Genomic DNA, 23,728 nt, shown 5'->3' with positions numbered 1-23,728 from the left:
TAATATTCTGTATGATTAAATTGTTTCATTTGACTATTTTGAAGGAAATGGCACCGACTACTCGACACACCTTGAACATGAGCGAAGAGGAATTTCGTGCCTTTCTTGCTTCAAACATAGCCGCAGTACAGGCCGCGCTACATACCAACAATAACTCTGAATCTAGCAATACAGCTAACGGAGTAAGAAATCGTGTAGGATGCTCCTACAAGGAATTCACTGCCTGCAAACCTTCAGAATTTAATGGGACCGAAGGACCAATTGGATTGAAACGGTGGATCGAGAAATTTGAATCGGTGTTTGCCATAAGTAAGTGTGCTGAAGGAGACAAAGTGAAGTACGCTACGCATACCTTCACATGTATTGCGTTAACATGGTGGAATACCTATCTAAAGCAAGTGGGACAAGATGCTGCTTACGCGCTACCGTGGTCAGCATTCAATCACTTGATGAACGAGAAGTACCGTCCCAGAATCGAGGTCAATAAGCTCAAGTCATAACTTAGAGGGTTACGAACACAGGGATTCGATATTACTTCGTACGAAAGACGATTCACAAAATTGTGCCTATTGTATCCGAGAGCGTTCGAAGAGGAGGAAGAGAAGATCGACGCGTTTGTGAAAGGGTTACCGGAGAGAATCCAAGAAGATATAAGTTCACACGAGCCTGCCTCCATACAAAAGACATGTAGAATGGCTCACAAACTAGTGAACCAGATTGAGGGATGAATTAAAGAACAGGCGGCCGAAGAGGCCAACATGAAGTTAGTCAAAAGAAAGTGGGAGGAAAACGGTGATAAGAGTCACCAAAACAACAACAACTATCGCAACAATTGCAACATCAATCGCAACTACAACAAACGGCACAACAACAACAACAACTACAACAATCATCCCAACAACAATAACAACCGCAACAACAACAACAATCAGAAGCAGCTATGCCAAAGGTGTGAAAAGTATCACTCGGGGTTCTGCACCAAATTTTGCAACAAGTGTAAAATAAATGGTCATAGCGCAACGAAGTGTGAGGTCTACGGACCAGGGGTTAACAGAATGAAAGGAACAAATGGTGTCGGAACGAGTAATGGCGGAGCAAGTAGTGTCGGAGCAAGTTATGCCAATGTAGTTTGTTATAAATGTGGAAAACCGGGCCACATTATTAGAAATTTCCCGAACCAGGAGAACACGAATGGACAAGGCCGCGGAAGAGTTTTCAATATTAATGCGGCAGAGGCACAGGAAGACCCGGAGCTTGTTACGGGTACGTTTCTTATCGACAATAAATCTGCTTACGTTTTATTTGATTCGGGTGCGGATAGAAGCTATACGAGTAGAGATTTTTGTGCTAAATTAAGTTGTCCATTGACGCCGTTGGATAGTAAATTTTTACTCGAATTAGCAAATGGTAAATTAATTTCAGCAGATTATATATGCCGGAATCGAGAAATTAAACTGAGTAGCGAAATATTTAAGATTGATTTGATACCAGTAGAGTTAGGGAGTTTTGATGTAATAGTTGGCATGGACTGGCTGAAGGAGATGAAAGCAGAGATCGTATGTTACAAAAATGCAATTCGCATTGTACGAGAAGAAGGAGAACCCTTAATGGTGTACGAAGAAAAGGGCAACACGAAGCTACATCTTATTAGTAATTTGAAGGCACAAAAACTAATAAAAAAAGGTTGCTATGCTGTTCTAGCACACGTCGAAAAAGTACAAACTGAAGAAAAGAGCATCAATGATGTTCCCGTCGCAAAAGAATTTCCCGATGTATTTCTGAAAGAATTACCGGGACTACCTCCACATCGATCTGTTGAATTTCAAATAGATCTTGTACCAGGAGCTGCACCAATAGCTCGTGCTCCTTACAGACTCGCACCCAGCGAGATGAAAGAACTGCAAAGCCAACTGCAAGAACTATTAGAACGTGGTTTCATTCGACCAAGCACATCACCATGGGGAGCTCCTGTTTTGTTTGTCAAGAAGAAGGATGGTACATTTAGGTTGTGTATTGACTACAGTGAGTTGAATAAACGTACCATCAAAAACCGTTATCCACTGCCGAGAATTGATGACTTATTTGATCAACTACAAGGCTCGTCGGTTTATTCAAAAATCAATTTACGTTCTGGATATCATCAAATGCGAGTAAAGGAGGATGATATTCTAAAAACTGCTTTTAGGACGCGTTATGGTCATTACGAGTTTATGGTTATGCCGTTTGGATTGACTAACGCACCAGCTGTGTTCATGGACCTTATAAACCGAGTGTGTGGGCCATATCTTGACAAGTTTGTCATTGTTTTCATCGATGACATACTTATTTACTCAAAGAATGATCAAGAGCATGAAGAACATTTGAGAAAAGTGCTAGAAGTATTGAGGAAAGAAAAACTGTACGCTAAGTTTTCAAAGTGTGCATTTTGGTTGGAAGAAGTTCAATTCCTCGGTCACATAGTGAACAAAGAAGGTATCCAGGTGGACCCGGCAAAGATCGAAACCGTTGAAAAGTGGGAAACCTCAAAAACTTCGAAGCATATACTTCAATTTTTAGGATTGGCTGGTTACTACAGAAGATTCATCCAAGATTTCTCCAAAATAGCAAAACCCTTAACTGCATTAACGCATAAAGGGAAGAAATTTGAATGGAAGGATGAACAAGAGAAGGCGTTTCAGTTATTGAAGAAAAAGCTAACTACGGCACCTATATTGTCATTGCCTGAAGGGAATGATGATTTTGTGATTTATTGTGACGCATCAAAGCAAGGTCTCGGTTGTGTATTAATGCAACGAACGAAGGTGATTGCTTATGCGTCTAGACAATTGAAGATTCACGAGCAAAATTATACAGCTCACGATTTGGAATTGGGTGCTGTTGTTTTTGCATTAAAGACTTGGAGGCATTATTTATATGGGGTCAAAAGTATTATATATACCGACCACAAAAGTCTCCAACATATATTTAATCAGAAGCAACTGAATATGAGACAACGCAGGTGGATTGAACTGTTGAATGACTATGATTTTGAGATTCGATATCACCCGGGGAAGGCGAATGTGGTAGTCGACGCTTTGAGTAGAAAGGACAGAGAACCTATACGGGTAAAATCTATGAATATAATTATTCGTACTAACCTTACTACTCAAATAAAGGAGGCGCAACAGGGGGTTGTAAAAGAAGGAAAGTTGAAGAATGAGATACCCAAAGGATCAGAGAAACATCTTAATATTCGGGAAGACGGAACCCGATATAGGGCTGATAGAATTTGGGTACCAAAGTTTGGAGATGTGAGAGAAATAGTACTTAAAGAAGCACATAAAACCAGATATTCAATACATCCCGGAGCGGGGAAGATGTAAAAAGATCTCAAGAAACACTTTTGGTGGCCGGGTATGAAAGCCGATATTGCTAAACATGTAGGAGAATGTTTGACGTGTTCTAAGGTCAAAGTTGAACATCAGAAACCATCAGGTCTACTACAACAACCTGAAATCCCGAAATGGAAATGGGAAAACATTACCATGGATTTCATTACTAAATTGCCAAGGACTGCAAGTGGTTATGATACTATTTGGGTAATAGTTGATCGTCTCACCAAGTCAGCACACTTCCTGCCAATGAGAGAAGATGATAAAATGGAGAAGTTGGCGCGATTGTATTTGAAGGAGGTTGTCTCCAGACATGGAATACCCGTCTCTATTATCTCTGATAGGGATGGTAGATTTGTTTCAAGGTTCTGGCAGACGTTGCAACAAGCATTGGGGACTCGTCTAGACATGAGTACTGCCTATCATCCACAAACTGATGGGCAGAGCAAAAGAACGATACAAACGCTTAAAGACATGCTACGAGCATGTGTTATTGATTTCGGAAATAGTTGGGTTCGACACCTACTGTTAGCAGAATTTTCCTACAACAACAGCTACCATTCAATCATTGAGATGGCGCCATTTGAAGCACTTTATGGTAGAAAGTGCAGGTCTCTGATTTGTGGCAGTGAAGTGGGGGATAGACAGATTACGGGTTCGGAGATAATACAAGAAACTACCGAGAAGATCATCCAAATTCAACAACGGTTGAAGACCGCCCAAAATCGACAAAAGAGCTACGCTGACATTAAAAGAAAAGATATAGAATTTGAAATTGGAGAGATGGTCATGCTTAAAGTTTCACCTTGGAAAGGCGTTGTTCGATTTGGTAAACGAGGGAAATTAAATCCAAGGTATATTGGACCATTCAAGATTATTGATCGTGTCGGACCAGTAGCTTACCGACTTGAGTTACTGTGACAACCCGGAAATTTCCAACCAAATTTGAACTTTAATCTTTATATGTTTCTGACACCGGAAATTTCCAACCAAATTTAAACTTTAATCTTTATATGTTTCCGACACGATAAGCAATATTTGTTAAGTTAAATTTCAAGAATTTTAAACTATGTTCATACATTCATTCAACCTCGACCAAGTTCCAACGATTCACGAACCATTAAACGAATATGATTATATATGTATATGTATATATATATTATAACTTGAAATGTAAACAAAATATTAGATTAAATACTTTATATGATTGTATCTATTTCAAAATATTTATCAATGGAATTAGAAGATAAGATCAAATGATTGAATTATCAGATATATTGAATTATGATTACAAGTCTCTGTTGAAAGGCCCACGTTGATTTGAGAAATCTTTCCATTTTAACAATATTCGGAAAATGGTAAAGTGATTTATAAATAAGAACAAATTGTCAATCATTGAGAACTAGACAAAGGATAGTGGAAGATTGAATCTCATAAAAACTCGATTGATCTATTTAGTTTCAAACGTACAAAAACGTTTTCAGTTTAAAAAGAACTTTATTATTAAAACGTATATAACTTTTATAAATATCTAGAACCACTTTTGACAACTCATTACTTAACTAGTATGATAAAGATAAAGATATTTATATTTTATTTTATTAAATATATATAACAATTTAAATTAATATTATATATATTTATACGCGTATTATACGTACATAATTTTATACTTTTAGTATAAACTTTACATTTACTTTATTTTTACTTTACTTTAACTTTAATAATTTACTTTAATAATTCATACTTTAATAATTCACTTTAATAATTCATACTTTAATAATTCACTTTAATAATTCATACTTTAATAATTCACTTTAATAATTCATACTTTAATAATTCACTTTAATAATTCATACTTTAATAATTCACTTTAATAATTCAAAAATCTATTATAAATAGAATTCAATAGGTTTCATTATTTCATAGAAACTTGAAAATATTTTTCTCTAAACTCTCTCAATCGATTTACATATATATATTTACTCCGTATTATTTCAAGATATTATGAGTATACATAAAATATTACGACGGAGTGCTGTCCGAGTAATTTCGAAATTGTTTTTCGAGTAGGATAGGATTAAGGAAATTATGGGTTATAGCTATGGAGGTGATTGAGTATGGTTCATAGGTATGCTCGTGAGGTCAATATAGTGTTTATCATTTCTGTTGCGTCTACGTACCTTTCCTGCAATATTGAATCTCAATATTGATACGTGAGTACTCATAATTTAACTTTTACATACTAATAGTGTATCCCTGACTAGTGCTCGAGTATTTAGGATTATGCATGCTTGTACTTTTGATATTGCCCTTAGACAGGTTAGGTTGAATCTTGAATTAGTTACACTTGCGGTTGAGATAAGGTATAAGATATGCATGTCCTTGGAAAGCTAGCGAAAAATTAAGAACTTTTCCTTTAGATATCGAATGGTTTCGATGAACGGATTAGAAGTTATAATCAATTGAATTTTCGATATTTTTATTAAAAATGATTATTATTATCGTCGTTTTTATCATCGTTCTAGTTTTATCTTATTATTATCATTATTATTATCTTTATCAATAAAATGGATTTATCATTAAAAATTGTTATTTTTTTATTATTACTATCGTTATTATCGTTAAAGTTATAATTAGTATTATTATTATTATCCAATTATTATTATTATTATTATTATTATTATTATTATTATTATTATTATTATTATTATTATTATTATTATTATTATTATTATTATCATTATTAATATATATATCATTATTTAAAAATGGTTATTGTTATTGTTATTATTATTATTACTATATTATCATTAAGATAATTATTAGTATTATCGTTAATAATGTTATAGTAACTATCATTATTAATATTAGTGTAATTAAAACAAATATTTGTAACACCTAATTATTTTGGTTACTATTATTATCATTATTATGAACACGATATAAAAGACGATTAAAAGCTATTAAACGAAACGATTAGGAAATAATGAGTAAGAGTATCATGATAAAATTAAAATATTATAAGATATTGATTTAGATAAAATTATCGTTCTTATTATTTTTATCATTACTATTATTATTAAAAGTATCGTTAGTATTAAAACTATCATTTTAACAAAAATTATCATTTTAATTGAAATGTCATTGTTACTATAAAATATCATTATTATTATTATTATTATTTTAAATAGAATTATTATTTTAAAGATAATATTAAAAATTATCGTAAATATTAAAGTTATCATAATTAGAATTATCGTTTTATCATAATGTCATCTTAGTAATTATAAATATTGATATTTTTATAATAATAATTATTATTACAAAATAATACAACTTTTACTTACTATCATTATAGATATTATTTTATCAAATAAATATGTGATACAAACATATTTAACTACGTGTAATAACTTACTTTAATAATACCTATCATATTATCTTTATGATATTAAATGAACCCTATAAATTTTATTACTTAAAATATATAAAAGTATATTTTATTATATAAATTTAATATAAAATTTTATTTATTAACAAATAAATTATATTATTTACTCTAATAAATCTTTTAAAAATATTTAAAAATATAAAACGACGATATTTAAACTATATATTAATCATGTATAGATTTTTGGAAATTATTTTGAGTCAAATTTACTTTTGTTGACTTTTGCATATTAGTCTCGAGCATTAGGATTGTGGTACACTATGACTTGACCTAATTTGTTAGAAAAATATTGACCAACACATAAATATATATAATTAATTTAGGTTCATGAATCCGAGGCCAACCTTGCACTTGTTCAATGACGTTATATGTATTTTTACTACGAAATACAGTATGGTGAGTTTCATTTACCTTTTTACCCTTTATACTTTTGGGACTGAGAATACATGCGCTTTTATAAATGTTTGACGAAATAGACACAAGTAATTGAAACTACATTCTATGGTTGAATTATCGAAATTAAATATGCCCCTTTTTATTAAAGTCTGGTAATCTAAGAATTAGGGAACAGACACCCTAATTGACGCGAATCCTAAAGATAGATCTATTGGGCCTAACAAACCCCATCCAAAGTACCGGATGTTTTAGTACTTCGAAATTTATATCATGTCCGAAGGAGGATCCCGGAATGATAGGGGATATTCTTATATGTATCTAGTTAATGTCGGTTACCAGGTGTTCACCATATGAATGATTATTTTTGTCTCTATGTATGGGACGTATATTTATGAGAACTGGAAATGAAATTCTTGTGGTCTATTAAAATGATGGAAATAAATGATTATGATAAACTAATGAACTCACCAACCTTTTGGTTGACACTTTAAAGCATGTTTATTTTCAGGTGTTAAAGAAATCTTCCGCTGTGCATTTGCTCATTTTAAAGATATTACTTGGAGTCTTTCATAGCATATTTCGAAGTTCGTTGCATTCGAGTCATTGAGTTCATCAAAGATTATTATTAAATCAATTTATAGTTGGATAGTGGATATTATGAAATGGTATGCATGCCTGTCAATTTTCGATGTAAAGAAAGTTTGTCTTTTAAAAACGAATGCAATGTTTGTAAAATGTATCATATAGAGGTCAAATACCTCGCAATGTAATCAACTATTGTGAATCGTTTATAATGTATATGAACGGGTCCTTTCAGTTACCTCAACAACTCACGGCTGTACATAACACTTTCCACGTCTCGAATTTGAAGAAATGTTTTGCTAAAGAAGATCTCACTATTCCGTTGGACGAAATCCAAATCAATGAAAAACTTCAATTCATTGAAGAACCCGTCGAAATAATGGATCGTGAGGTTAAGAGACTTAAGCAAAACAAGATACCGATTGTTAAGGTTCGATGGAATGCTCGTAGAGGACCCGAGTTTACCTGGGAGCGTGAAGATCTGATGAAGAAGAAATACCCGCATCTATTTCCAGAAGATTCGTCAACACCTTCAACAGCTTAAAATTTCGGGACGAAATTTATTTAACGGGTAGGTACTGTAGTGACCCGAACTTTTCCATGTTTATATATATTATTTGAGATTGATATTTACATGACTAAATGTTTCCAACGTGTTAAGCAATCAAACTTGTTAAGACTTGATTAAATGAAATAAGTTTCATATAGACAATTGATCACCCAAGTTGACCGGCGATTCACGAACGTTACAAAATTGTAAAAACTACATGTTGTGGTATATATAGACATATATATATGGTTAACATAAGATTATGTTGAGTAAGTATCTCACTAAATATATTAACAATGTGTATATCACATAAGAAATGAGATTACTAAGTTAAGAAACTCGAAATGATATATATAACGATTATCGTTATGATAACGTCTACTAAATACATATGTATCATATTAAGATATTGATACACTATATTTAACATGATAAAATGATATTTAAATATATCATTAAGTGTGTTAACAATGAACCACATATGTAAAAACAAGACTACTAACTCAAGAATTACGAAACGAGACTTATATGTAACGATTATCGTTGTAACGATATTTTAATGCATATATCATATTAAAAGATATTCATACATCATAATATCATGATAATATAATAATTTAACATCTCATTTGATATAATAAACATTGGGTTAACAACATTAATTGAGATCGTTAACTTAAAGGTTTCAAAACAACACTTACATGTAACGACTAACGAAGACTTAACGACTCATTAGAATGTATATACATGTTGTGTTTTGATATGTATTCTTACACTTTTGAAAGACTTCAAGACACATATCAAAGTACTTCTACTTAACAAAAATGCTTACAATTACATCCTCGTTCAGTTTCATCAACAATTCTACTCGTATGCACCCGTATTTGTACTCGTACAATACACAGCTTTTAGATGTATGTACTATTGGTATATACACTCTAATGATCAGCTCTTAGTAGCCCATGTGAGTCACCTAACATATGTGGGAACCATCATTTGGCAACTAGCATGAAATATCTCATAAAATTATAAAAATATTAGTAATCATTCATGACTTATTTACATGAAAACAAAATTACATATCCTTTATATCTAATCCATATACCAACGACCAAAAACACCTACAAACACTTTCATTCTTCAATTTTCTTCATATAATTGATCTCTCTCAAGTTCCATCTTCAAGTTCTAAGTGTTCTTCATAAGTATAGTTTCATAAAAATCAAGAATACTACCAAGTTTGCAAGTTTACTTCCAAGCTTTCTAATCCATTCCAAGTAATCATATAAGATCAAGGAACCTTTGTTATTTATAGTAGGTTATCTTTCTAATTCAAGGTAATATTCATATTCAAACTTTGATTCAATTTCTACAACTATAACAATCTTATTTCGAGTGAAAATCTTACTTAAACTGTTTTCGTGTCATGATTCTGCTTCAAGAACTTTCAAGCCATCCAAGGATCCTTTGAAGCTAGATCTATTTTTCTCATTTCCAGTAGTTATATCCAGAAAACTTGAGGTAGTAATGATGTTCATAACATCATTCGATTCATACATATAAAGCTATCTTATTCGAAGGTATAAACTAGTAATCACTAGAACATAGTTTAGTTAATTCTAAACTTGTTCGCAAACAAAAGTTAATCCTTCTAACTTGACTTTTTAAATCAAATAAACACATGTTCTATATCTATATGATATGCTAACTTAATGATTTAAAACCTGGAAACACGATGAACACCATAAAATCGGATATACGCCGTCGTAGTGAAACCGAGGGCTGTTTTGGTTTGGATAATTAAAAACTATGATAAACTTTGATTTAAAAGTTGTTCTTTTGGGAAAATGATTTTTTATATGAACATGAAACTATATCCAAAAATCTTGTTTAAACTCAAAATGAAAGTATGTTTTTCAAAATGGTCATCAAGATGTCGTTCTTTCGACGAAAATGACTACCTCTTTAGTAATTGACATGTAACTTAAATTACCGACTATAAACCTATATTTTTTCCATTTGGATTCTTAAATTAGAGTTCAATATGAAACCATAGCAATTTGATTCACTCAAAACGGATTTAAAATGAAGAAGTTATGGGTAAAACAAGATTGGATATTTTTGATCTTTTTAGCTACGGGAAATGTTTAACAAATCTATACAAATCATATCCTAGCTAACTTATATTGTATTATACATGTATTATAATATATTATGTAATCTTGGGATACCATAGACACGTATGCAAATGTTTTGACATATCATATCGACCCATGTATATATATTATTTGGAACAACCATAGACACTCTATATGCAGTAATGTTGGAGTTAGCTATACAGGGTTGAGGTTGATTCCAAAAATATATATACTTTGAGTTGTGAACTAGCCTGAGACGTGTATACACTGGGTCATGGATTGATTCAAGATATTATATATCGATTTATTTCTGTACATCTAACTGTGGACAACTAGTTGTAGGTTATTAACGAGGACAGCTGACTTAATACACTCAAATCATTAAAACATAATAAAAATGGTTGTAATTATATTTTGATCATACTTTGATATATATGTACATATTTGTATAGGTTCGTGAATCGATCCGTGGCCAAGTCTTATTTCCGAGGAAGGAAATATCTGTGAAAGTGAGTTATAGTCCCACTTTTAAAATCTAATATTTTTGGGATGAGAATACATGCAGGTTTTATAAATGATTTATAAAATAGACACAAGTACGTGAAACTACATTCTATGGTTGAATTATCGAAATCGAATATGCCCCTTTTTATTAAGTCTGGTAATCTAAGAATTAGGGAACAGACACCCTAATTGACGCGAATCCTAAAGATAGATCTATTGGGCCTAACAAACCCCATCCAAAGTACCGGATGCTTTAGTACTTCGAAATTTATATCATATCCGAAGGGTGTCCCGGAATGATGAGGATATTCTTATATATGCATCTTGTTAATGTCGGTTACCAGGTGTTCACCATATGAATGATTTTTATCTCTATGTATGGGATGTGTATTGAAATATGAAATCTTGTGGTCTATTGTTACGATTTGATATATATATATATATATATATATATAGGTTAAACCTATAACTCACCAACATTTTTGTTGACGTTTAAAGCATGTTTATTCTCAGGTGAATACTAAGAGCTTCCGCTATTGCATACTAAAATAAGGACAAGATTTGGAGTCCATGTTTGTATGATATTGTGTAAAAACTGCATTCAAGAAACATATGTCGATGTAATATATTTCTATTGTAAACCATTATGTAATGGTCGTGTGTAAACAGTATATTTTAGATTATCATTATTTGATAATCTACGTAATGTTTTTAAAACCTTTATTGATAAAATAAAGGTTATGGTTGTTTTAAAAATGAATGCAGTCTTTGAAAAACGTCTCATATAGAGGTCAAAACCTCGCAATGAAATCAATTAATATGGAATGTTTATAATCAATATGAACGGGACATTTCATCAAGTACCTCGCGATATAACCAAATGTAATGTATTCGTCCAGATGGATTTGGACGGGACATTATAGTTGGGTTTTTACAGGTTGCCTTGTTGTGACCCTTTTCCCAACAATTCTTACAAGTCATAACCCTTCCAACCCTACTAACTTCATAATCATTTTCTGTTGGATCTCTGATTCTTTTCTTTTTTGGTCTACCTGGCATTCTTCTATTAATTGGTGGAAGAATAAGAGCAAGTTCACTTTGACCCCAGTTGAATGTGTCTGGATGGATTGGATAACTATATGCAGATAACCACATTTCTTTACTATACCAATTGCTTACACCTTCATCCGGATCTTTGTGTACAAATGAATATGCCTTTGCAGCATGAACACATGGAATCCCACTTGCATCCCACAACCTACAAGTACACTTCCTAGTAGCTAGGTTAACACTAAAAGATTCTTCAAACCCAATTACTTCAAACTCTTGATAGATACTTGGATACACACTCCAATTCCTTTTAAACAGAAAACAGTATCAGATGGACATATAACATCAAGTTAGGAGAACAAATACCATAAAAATATAAAAATGAAGAACATACCCTAGTTTCCTTTTTAAGATCTCCAAGTGCTTCCTAACAGATGGACATATAACATCTTGCAAATCTTGAGCTTTTTGATTCATGTTGAAAATTCTCTGCATTAAATAAACCCTAATATCTTCACGCATTGATATTATTGGTTTATGCCTTGCAGGTTCAATAACATTGTGGTAGCTTTCTGAAATCCCATTCTCAAATGCCACACAACATCTATCCATTTCAAAGAAGGCTCTAGATCAGGTATTTGGATTCTTACCTATCAAGTATTTATAAGCAGCAACATCTAATGCTTTTATCTGCTGCATTACTCCATCAAATTTATGCTTCATTGTAGTTGAGGCTGCAGTCCAGAATAACTTTCTCTAATGAACACCACTCCATTTCTTTTTGAAGTTTACAAAAATATGCCTTGTGCATTGTCTGTTTTCTGCCCCAGGTAACCATGTAGCAACAGCATCTATTAGACCCTGTTCAATTATTACAAGTCATAAAGTTATCACATTAACTAATGTAATGTTTAATACAAGTGATAAAGTGTAAACTTTAATGTAATACCTTATGACCATCAGAGATAATTGTCAGATACTCTCCATTTCCCAAATTGAGATCATCACATAATGAAGAAATAAACCAACACCAGTTGTCTCTATTTTTAACACTAACTACAGCCCAAGCTATTGGAAATATTTGATTATTTGCATCTCTTCCCATAACTGTCAATAGTTCACCTTTACATGTTGATTTGAGAAAACAACCATCAAGACCAATTACTCTTCTACAAGCATCATTCCAACCATTTTTCAACCCATTGAAACAAATATACAACCTGGAAAAAAAAAAGTTCCCATTTTCACCTTCATCATAATCTATCTTCACTGTGGAATCAGGATTGGTTTTCATGATTGCATCTCTGTAATCCCATAACCTAGCATAATGTTCTTTTAACCCCCCCCCCCCCCTTCATGCTCGTTAAGTGCAGCCTGTTTTGCTCTCTTACACTGACCCAAACTCACATTGATTAAAAACTTCCTCTTAATTTCAGCTTTCATGATCCTATATGGCATTTGAGGATTTTCAATGATTTCTTGTAGAAACTGTTTTGCAATCTATTTATATGTGACCAAAGCATTCAAATCAAACTGTCTAGTACAATTGTGTTCATTGATCAAAGTTTTAATTTGGAAACATTCTTCATTTTTGGTTCTCTTCATATGACCACTAGCACATACCTCACTATTAACATCCCTCCCACACCTAACTAATACAAATCTAAAGTTATTTCTCTTATACCAAAGCTGATAACCATTTGCTACACCATAGTGTGATACTAAACTTAAGTTCTTCAGGATTAGCAAACCTCATACCTAAGATAGGTTCCATTTGATTCCATGGGATACTTGGATTATGAATAGGATACATTACACTAGATTTAACTTTGAATTCATCTTCAATCCCAACATCCTCATGTTCTGCCTCAATATATGTCTTATCTACACCATGGGGATCTTCTGGTATTTCCTTATTATTGGTGTTAAAGCTAAGGGGTATAAAATACTATTAAATTTTAGAAGGAAATACTATTAAATACGATACAATTTTACACAAGATATTTATTTATTTATAGAATGGATATACTTAAACCTTGCTACAACACTTATAGGCAGTGTACCTAATCGTACAGTAGTGTAGTTTTTAGTAAGTCCGGTTCGTTCCACAGGGAAAATCTTTAAACAAAGCTTAACGCTATATTAGTTTACTTTTATAAAAATACAAATATATATATAAGTAATATTATTATTATAAAGGGGGATTTTTACCGTTTAATGACCGGTTTGTCGATTTTAAAACTTTAGTCGCAGTTAAAACAAAATGTAAAATATTAAATAAATAAAAGACTTAATTTAAAGAGTAAAGTATATAACGATAATGAAATTGCGATAAATAAAAGTGCGATAAAATAAACTTGCGATAATTAAAAAGTACGATAATTAAAAGTGCAATTAAATACAATAACAATAAATAAAAGTGCTATAATTAGAAGTGCAATTAAATATAAAATAAAGAGAATTAAATATGAAATAAAAGAATTATGCTTATTTAAACTTCCGTAATCATGATGTTTGACGTGTTGATTTTAGTTTTATGCCCATGGGTTAATTGTCCTTTGTCCTGGATTATTTAATATGTCCGTCTGGTTTTTGTCCATAACAGTCCATCAGTCATAAATATAAAGTGCGAGTGTCCTCGTCAAATTATCCTTATACCCGAAGTTAAATATTCCAACTAATTTGGGGACTTAAACTGTAACAAGATTTTAATACTTTGTTTAATAATTACACCAGGATGTCGACTGAGTGTAAACCAAGGTTTTAATACTTTGTTAACAATTATGCCAAGTGTCCTTATACATAATTTCACCCCTGTTTTAATAATTCTAATGACTATTAATCCATTCCCGTGTCCGGTTAAATGAACGATTATTCGTACATATAAATACCCCGCCCATCGTGTCCGATTGAGTGTATATGGTAATTTATGGGTACGTCCAATTATAAATCTTTATATTAACATTAATAAACAATCATTTAGTTAAACAAATATAAAGCCCATTAATAGCCCATAGTCTAATTTCCACAAGTGTCGTTCTTTTGTCCAAACTCCAATTATGGTACAAAGCCCAATTACCCAATTTTAGTAATTAGCCCAACATCATGATTACTTCGGATTAAATAAGTATAATAATAACTTAGCTACGAGACATTAAATTAAAAAGGTTGAACATAACTTACAATGATTAAAAATAGCGTAGCGTTACACGGACAGAATTTCGACTTACACCCTTACAACATTCGCTAACATACCCTTATTATTAGGATTTAAAATTAAAATTAAAATTAAAATTAAAATATAAATATAAATATTACGTATAGATATAGAGAGATTGATATATTGGATATATAAAATGATCAGAATTCGTTTGCTTTTATAGGGAATTGAGTTCAGGGGGTCTCCGCGACTCGCGTAATTTTTGCACTGCAAACTCCGCAACTCGCGGAGTTTGCTTTTACAGCTCACACTAGTTTGGAGCCTTTCTTGCCGATGGTTTATAATATATTATAAAATATATAAATAATTATAAGAATTATTTAAATATTATATTATATTTATGTGCATAGTTGACTTGTAATTTTTAGTCCGTTGCGTCGAGCGTTGAGAGTTGACTCTGGTCCCGGTTCCGGATTTTCGAACGTCCTTGCGTACAATTTAATATCTTGTACTTTGCGTTTTGAATCTTGTACTCTTGTAATTTCGAGACGTTTCTTATCAATAATTTGAACCACTTTGATTGTATTTTGTACTTTTGAGCTTTTTGGACCTTTGCGTCTTCAATTCGTCGAATCTGTCTTTTGTCTTCACCTTTTATTATTTAAACGAATATCACTTGTAAATAGAACAATTGCAACTAAAAGCTTGTCTTTCTTGAGAAATAATGCTATGAAATATATGTTCGTTTTTAACATTATCAAATATTTCCACACTTGAGCGTTGCTTGTCCTCAAGCAATATAGTCTTGAAATACTAGAATCACTTCTTTATTCTTCACACTTTGTACATCAGTGATTTCTTTACGGCGGTATAAACAATGGTAATAACGATATGGTTTACAGTCCCACATGACTATAAAAATTTAGATCCATTAAGGAAATTGGATCTTTATGAAAACATTTGATCTTTTGAAAATTAAATCTAGTTTTTACCCTAGATAAGTTTTCCGGAATAACCCTTCACCGGTGTTTGCAAATTATTTTTGTAGGTTTGGTGGGTTTCATATTTGAAAATTTTAGCTCAAAACTTATGGTTTTGTGTCACCCACTTGCTAACCTTGTATTAGGAAAGCAACACGTCCAGTTTACTTGTCCCGTATATTACCTTTCGGTAAACTACCGTCCGGTTGTAAAGGAAAGCGTTGAACAAGCAACTGTTAAGGCAATATCCCCTGACATGCTTTTAATTATGGTCTATAACGTGTCGGACGCAATTACTATCCTTGGTAGGAGCAATAGTAAAGCTCACCCTTATAATTTGTCGGTCTGGCACAAGGTCATGTCTTTGATCATGCTATGTAACCACCATTCTTACGGTTGACACCCGATTTGGTTCAGGAGACCTAATGAATTCCAGGTGAATTCCTAGGATTTTACATTCAATGGTAATGAACGCATTGAAAATGGGTTTTCAGAAAACAAATCGGTTTATAATTTGATCAAAATATTTTCTCGTTCAAGCTCGAGTTTAGATATCATTAAATTCCATGAGTTTGTAATTCTCAATCTTTAAGGTCAATCTCTAGGATTGAGTAATATCAGTCTTAAAAGCTGATTTTTAATCTTTAAGGAGATTATCCTTTCTGGAGATCTGATTTATTAGTCTTATCAAGCTAATTTGCACGGTGCCCCCCATTGTACGAGATAAATCCTTCTCATGGTTAGGATAAATCTGACCACTTGGCGACCCTGTTTTATGCTGAGGTCTGTGGATTTCCTGCTGATTTTAGTGATGACTTTTCTAGATTTTTCGTCAACCAACAGCTGGCATGGACGACAACTTCCTGACCTAAATCAAGAAGCGCGTTTCTTTTTCGGAAGACTTTACTTCCTTTTAATGATGGAATTGATTCATCGTGTAGATCCATCTCTTCTTTTCTTTCATCGGGTAGAACAGTTAATTATCGTCCAAAACAAAAGTATTTTCAATTATTTGTACAAAAATATGTGACATATGTTTAAGATAACTTGGTAATTTTTCCCACACTTGGCTTTTATTTTCCTTTTTATTGTCCTCTATTCCATTTTAAATGAATTCTAACATTTTGGTTTGTTTCTCAATTTATGTCCTTTCCAAGGTAACAATAATTTCGGTGTTAACACCTAGTTTTATCGTTCATAAATATGTATAAACATGATTTTGAGTTCATTTAATTGAAAATTTTGAAAATTTTTACTAGAATTGGGTAGTCAGTATATAAGACTAGGGCTGTTCTTTATTATCAGAGAGCACTAGATTCTAATACAACTACTGCTTTACTAGTATTTTTAATGGTAACCAAGTGTTTAAGATAAAAATTTTAAAAATCCGAAAGAATTTAACCCCTTCCCACACTTAAGATCTTGCAATGCCCTCATTTGCAAGAAATCAGTAACAATTTAAATTATTGAGGGTGATTTGTGTGAAAATGATTAAATTTTACCAAAGTTTCCAAACATATTTGTGTTTGTGTTGAATGATAAATGGTGCATATCATTTGTTCATTTCGTCTTGTTGTTATATCACATTTATTTTGCATGTTGTCGTCAAAATTAGTTGGTTTTGCTGAACTTAATGCCAGTCTTTGAAAATGCGTTGTTTTACCCTGTTGTGTACATAAGATAAACTGCAAACATATATACATATTTTTGAAGTTTGGTATATTACCCCACATTCAAAAATTATTAAAATCTAATAATAAAATTTAGAAAATAATAAAACTAATACAAATCTAACATAAGTATTAAATGTATCAACATTACAAATTATAAAATAAATAAAACTAAGTAGACTAGGAATGATACTGATACCAGAAGGGGTTCCATGCATAACCATATGTGCTATAAAATGCTTCGGCTGGGTTATACGTAGGATACGGTGGTTGGATCTCTATAGACCAGGGAGGGAATATGGGCGATGGAGTAGGAATATAGTTTCTACCTATATGTTGGCAATAAGCTATGATTTGGTTTTGATGAACTTGCCAATCTTCAAATGCTCTATGTCTAGCATTTTCATACTCATGTGAAGCTATAAACCTTTGCATTTCTGCCATTTCATTTCCCCCTCCTACATTACCTTGCTGTTGGTTTCTCTCAACCTGTGGATGTCTACCATTATATCGTACTGTGGCGTTATTTCACCTCTTCAAAACCTTCGCACCATGTTATACATTTAAACCTATTGTATCGCGGGGTTCTGGTTCTTCGACTAATAATCCCCCCCGACTTATATCCACACCGAGATATTCAGCAATCAAAGTAATAAATATACCACCTCCTATTATGCTATGCGGTCTCATCCCCCTAACCATAGCTGATAAATAATAACCCACACAATAAGGTATACTTACAGCGCTTTGTGGGTCTCGAATACATATGTGGTAAAACAAATCCTGTTCATTTACCTTTTCCTTGTTCTTACCTCGTTGTGTAATCGAATTGGCTAAAAACCTATGAATTACTCTTAATTCAGCTCTATCTATATCCAAATAAGAGTAATTTCCCCCTTTAAATCGGTGATGGCTAGTCATTTGACTCCATACACCATGCGTATCAAAATTTTCGTCTATCTTTCTACCATTTAGTATCAATCCTCTACAATCGGCAGATGCGAGCTCCTCAGGCGTATATATACGTAAAGCCTGAGCCATGTCTAGTAAAGACATGTGGCGCATCGAACCTCCTAACAAAAATCTAATAAAAGATCGATCGGTTAAACTAGCTACCCGATCATTTAATTCTATACTACACAACAATTCTTCACACCATACTTTATATACAGGTCTACGCATGTTGAATAACCGTACCCAATCGTTAAAAGTAGAATTACCATACCTCTGTGCAAGTAATTCCCTAATTGGCCCGGACAATTCTACAGCTTCTAATGGTCCCCATTCTATGACCCTAGGTACTTCAACAGCTTTAGAATGAAGAGTATGCAAACCCCTTTGGTATTTTGGATAATCTATCCAAAGTCTGTCAAATCTCAGGTTCGGGTGCAAATCTTCCAAGTGCATATCAGAAAATGTCATGACTGGATGAGGTATATCTTGTTTGTAGTAGTTATCCACCTCCTATTGTTCCGTATTCTCAACAGGAGCATTTCGAGCTTGGGATGAAGATTCACCCCTTTCAGTCTGCAAAACACATCAAACACAATTTTTGTGCATCCAAATATGCATTAGTGTCAGCAAAATCATCAATCAAAATAATTACAATGACATGATCAATTTATATCAAACTTAAGCTCATTTTCATATTTTCATCAAATCTACACTTTTTCAAATAAGCATATACGAAAATGTTCGCCAAGTTCATAAGCATTCAACTCAAATAACATGTCAAAATAATCATTACTAGCAATTAAACAAGTCTAAATTGGCATTATCTCTCAAAAATCAAGTTCATGAATTTTAGACTTGAAAAAGTCCACTTTAATTCTCAAAATCATGTTTAGGCTCAAAGTTTGGATCATTTAACTACCTAAACATGTTACACTACTTAATTTAGCAACAATTCATGACAAAAATCGGCCATAACCTGTTTATATCAAAAAGCCCCAAATTTGCTCAAGAAAACAAACCCTAGATTACTCAAAATTTGAAGTTTAAGGCTCCTAATCATGTTAAATAGCATCAATCTAGGTTATACAAGCATAATACATAAGCAATTTAAGCATAATTACACTAAAAAGCATCAAAATCAAATTGGGTATAAAATTGCTCAAGAACACTAATTTTCGGATTAAATGGTGTTTAGATGTAGAAATTTACCGTTTTTCTTGAGTAATTCCTTGATAGCATCCTTCTTAACATGATTTTAGTAAAAGATTGGATGATTAACGGTGAAAAATTGTGAATTTGGGAGGTCTTTTTTGGGTTTTTGCGGGTTATTTTCGCAGTTTTTGTGGTGTTAGGATGTTCAACTGATCAGTTTTGGCGTTTTATTTTTTTCTGTATTTTGGTCCCTCCGGGAGTCGCGGTGTTTGACCCTTCAAACTCCGCGAATCGCGGAGTTTGTATTTTTTTTTTTTTAAACATCTTTTACTAATTAAAACAATTAAGTAATTAATTTTAAAATTTTGTTTCCCTTGTTATTTAGGACGAGATCGTTTCGGATCGATGTCCTAGTCCGTTCTTCGACAAAATTTTAAAATTTGTCTTTTTGTAGCGATTGTTTTAAAAGCTAAGATTTTTGGTTTTTTTTTTTATGTTTTTGGCATACTTTAATTCAATAAGATTAAAAATAATGATAATAAAAGTTCTCGTCCCTTCCTCGGGTAAAGCAATTTCGGTTCAACGACCTAGTCTTCAACTTATGACGAATTTTAAAAATCATATTTTTAACTTAATGAGATAAAGTAAATTTTTGTTTTTAAATTCACACCAACTTAAATTAAAAATACATAAAATTCAAAATTAATATTAAAAATTCACACTAAACTTAAAATTTGAAATGCATAAAATTAAAAATTCATATTTTAAAAATTAAAAATTCACACCAAACTTAATTTAAAAATTCATATTATAAATTCACACCAAACTTATATTAATTTTTCAAATATTTACAATTTTAAATATATTGTTTTTACAAAGTTTACAACATTAATTTAAGATTTATATATTAATTTTAAAAACATGGTAAAAATAAAATTAAAATTTTTTTTGGCTTTTTATCCCACTTTAATCAATCAAATATTATCAAAAATATGCGCCCCTCTTTTCGGTAAAGTAATTTTGGTTCCAAGACCTAATTTAACTCATGACGAATTTTTGAAATATTTTGGGTTGATTGATTAAAGATATTTATACCTTAAGAATAAACGTTAAATTTCGCAGTGATGTAATAAATTTTTGTATGATATCAATAATTTCGGTCGCCAAACCTAATTTTATTCAATACCAATTTAATACTTTATAGCGAACAAATTAGCGTTTATTATCAAAAGGTTAAAAATAAAAATAAAAAATAAAAACTGTACAGACTTACCTGTGAGATAGTATTCTTAGTGATACGATCTATCCCACTCATAAGATAGTCGGTTTAATTGGTTTTCCATGGCTACATAGGCGTAACCTCGAGCATTTAATGTTTTTTCTTCTAAACATATGAACGGTCCGTCTCTGCATAAAGTAACAAATTCGGTATTTGAATAGGGTTGATTATTTGAACATTTACCTCCATGTGACCATTTTCCGCATTTGTGACATCTTTCTAGGTGTCGTGCTCTTCTTTTCGCTGCGGATTTTGATTTTCCTTTACCAAATTGTGACGTATTATCTTCGCATCTGGATTCTTTTCTTACTCCGTCCAATCTTTCTCTGATTACTGATACTATTTCACTCGGAAGTGTGTCATTATTACGTTTAGTGATCAAAGCGTGTAGCATTAGACCATGGTTTAGTTCACAGGCAGTCTTCATTTCCTAAAAAAAATAAAAATTCATAATGGGGGGAGAAGACTAGTTCTTTAGGGTCTGCTAGGGAAAGACCATTCGGGTTCCATTTTCGAGAACTACACGAAAACAGACAATCTAAGTCTAACAGAAATACATATTATCCTTTAAAGACTTGATTCTCCCCACACTTAGTTAGCTGTGGTATTGAAATTGTGATTAACTTCATTGTCGAATTCCATCGGACTATCTATGTAGTGTTTAACTCTGTGACCATTAACTTTAAATTCAATCCCATTTGAATTTATTAATTCTGTCGTTCCGTATGGGAAAACTCTTTTGACTATGAATGGTCCAGACCATCTTGATTTCAATTTTCCAGGAAATAGCTTGAATCGTGAATTGAAAAGAAGAACTCTGTCTCCTTCTTTAAATTCTTTTAAACTTCTGATTCTTTTATCATGCCATTTCTTCGTTCTTTCTTTATAGATTAACGAATTTTCGTATGCTTCATGTCTTAATTCTTCTAATTCGTTTAGTTGACTTAATCGTAGACGTCCAGCTTCATGTATATCAAGATTACATATCTTCAAAGCCCAAAATGCTTTGTGTTCAATTTCTACTGGAAGATGACATGCTTTTCCGTAAACGAGTCTAAAAGGTGTGGTTCCAATTGGAGTTTTGTAGGCTGTTCTAAAAGCCCAGAGTGCATCCTCCAATTTAATGGACCATTCCTTCGGATTTGATCCTACGGTTTTCTCTAGAATACGTTTTAAAGCTCGGTTGGTATTTTCAACTTGTCCACTTGTTTGCGGATGATATGCGGTGGAGATTTTATGAGTTACTCCATATCTTTTAAGAACTTTCTCAAGTTGATTATTACAGAAATGAGTTCCCCGATCACTTATTAAAGCTTTCGGTGTTCCAAACCTTGCAAAAAGACGTTTTAAAAAGTTGACTACAACTCGTGCATCGTTAGTTGGGAGAGCTTGTGCTTCCGCCCATTTAGATACATAATCAATGGCAACGAGAATGTAGAGATTATTATGAGATTTTGGAAATGGACCCATAAAGTCAATACCCCAAATGTCAAATACTTCACATACTTGTATGACATTTTGTGGCATTTCATCACGTTGACTTATTTTTCCGGCCCTTTGACATGCATCACAGGATTTGCAAAGAAGGTGTGCGTCTTTTTAAATTGTAGGCCAATAGAATCCATCATCGTAAACTTTTCTTGCTGTTAGTTGAGGCCCATAATGCCCTCCTGTTGGTTCTGTGTGACAATGGTTTAAAATTTTACTAGCTTCATCTCCAAATACACATCGGCGTATTATTCCATCTGGACAACTTTTAAACAGATGTGGATCTTCCCAGAAATAGTGTTTTATATCACTAAAGAATTTCTTTCATTTTTGGTACGATAATCCTTTTTCAAGGAATCCACATACTAAATAGTTTGCATAGTCTGCAAACCATGGAATTTCATTATAATCTATCTTCAATAGATATTCATCAAGAAAGTTGTCTTGTATGGCCGATTCATTTAGAACTTCTAATTCGGGATTTTCAAGACGAGAAAGATGATCAGCGGCGAGATTTTCTGCTCCTCTTTTATCTCGGATTTCAATATCAAACTCTTGTAAGAGTAAGATCCAACGGATTAATCTTGGTTTGGCATCTTGTTTCGAAAATAGGTATCTAAGAGCAGAATGGTCGGTATAGACCACCGTTTTTGCTAGAACGAGATATGATCGAAATTTGTCAAAAGCAAAGACAATAGCAAGGAGTTCTTTTTCAGTAGTTGTGTAATTTGTTTGTGCTCCTTGTAATGTCTTACTAGCATAATATATAGGTTGAAATCTTTTTTCAATCCTTTGTCCTAAAACGGCTCCCATTGCAAAATCACTTGCATCGCACATTAGTTCAAACGGTAGATTCCAATTTGGTGTTATCATGATCGGCGCATTAGTGAGTTTCTCTTTAAGAATATTAAAAGATTTGATACGTTCATCTGAAAAGATGAATGGAGCATCCTTTTCTAGGAGTTTATTCATAGGAGTGGCAATTTTAGAAAAATCTTTT

This window comes from Rutidosis leptorrhynchoides, chromosome 9 (assembly GCF_046630445.1).
Source record: "Rutidosis leptorrhynchoides isolate AG116_Rl617_1_P2 chromosome 9, CSIRO_AGI_Rlap_v1, whole genome shotgun sequence".
Classification (NCBI taxonomy): Eukaryota; Viridiplantae; Streptophyta; class Magnoliopsida; order Asterales; family Asteraceae; genus Rutidosis; species Rutidosis leptorrhynchoides.
This window is presented reverse-complemented; position numbering follows the sequence as displayed.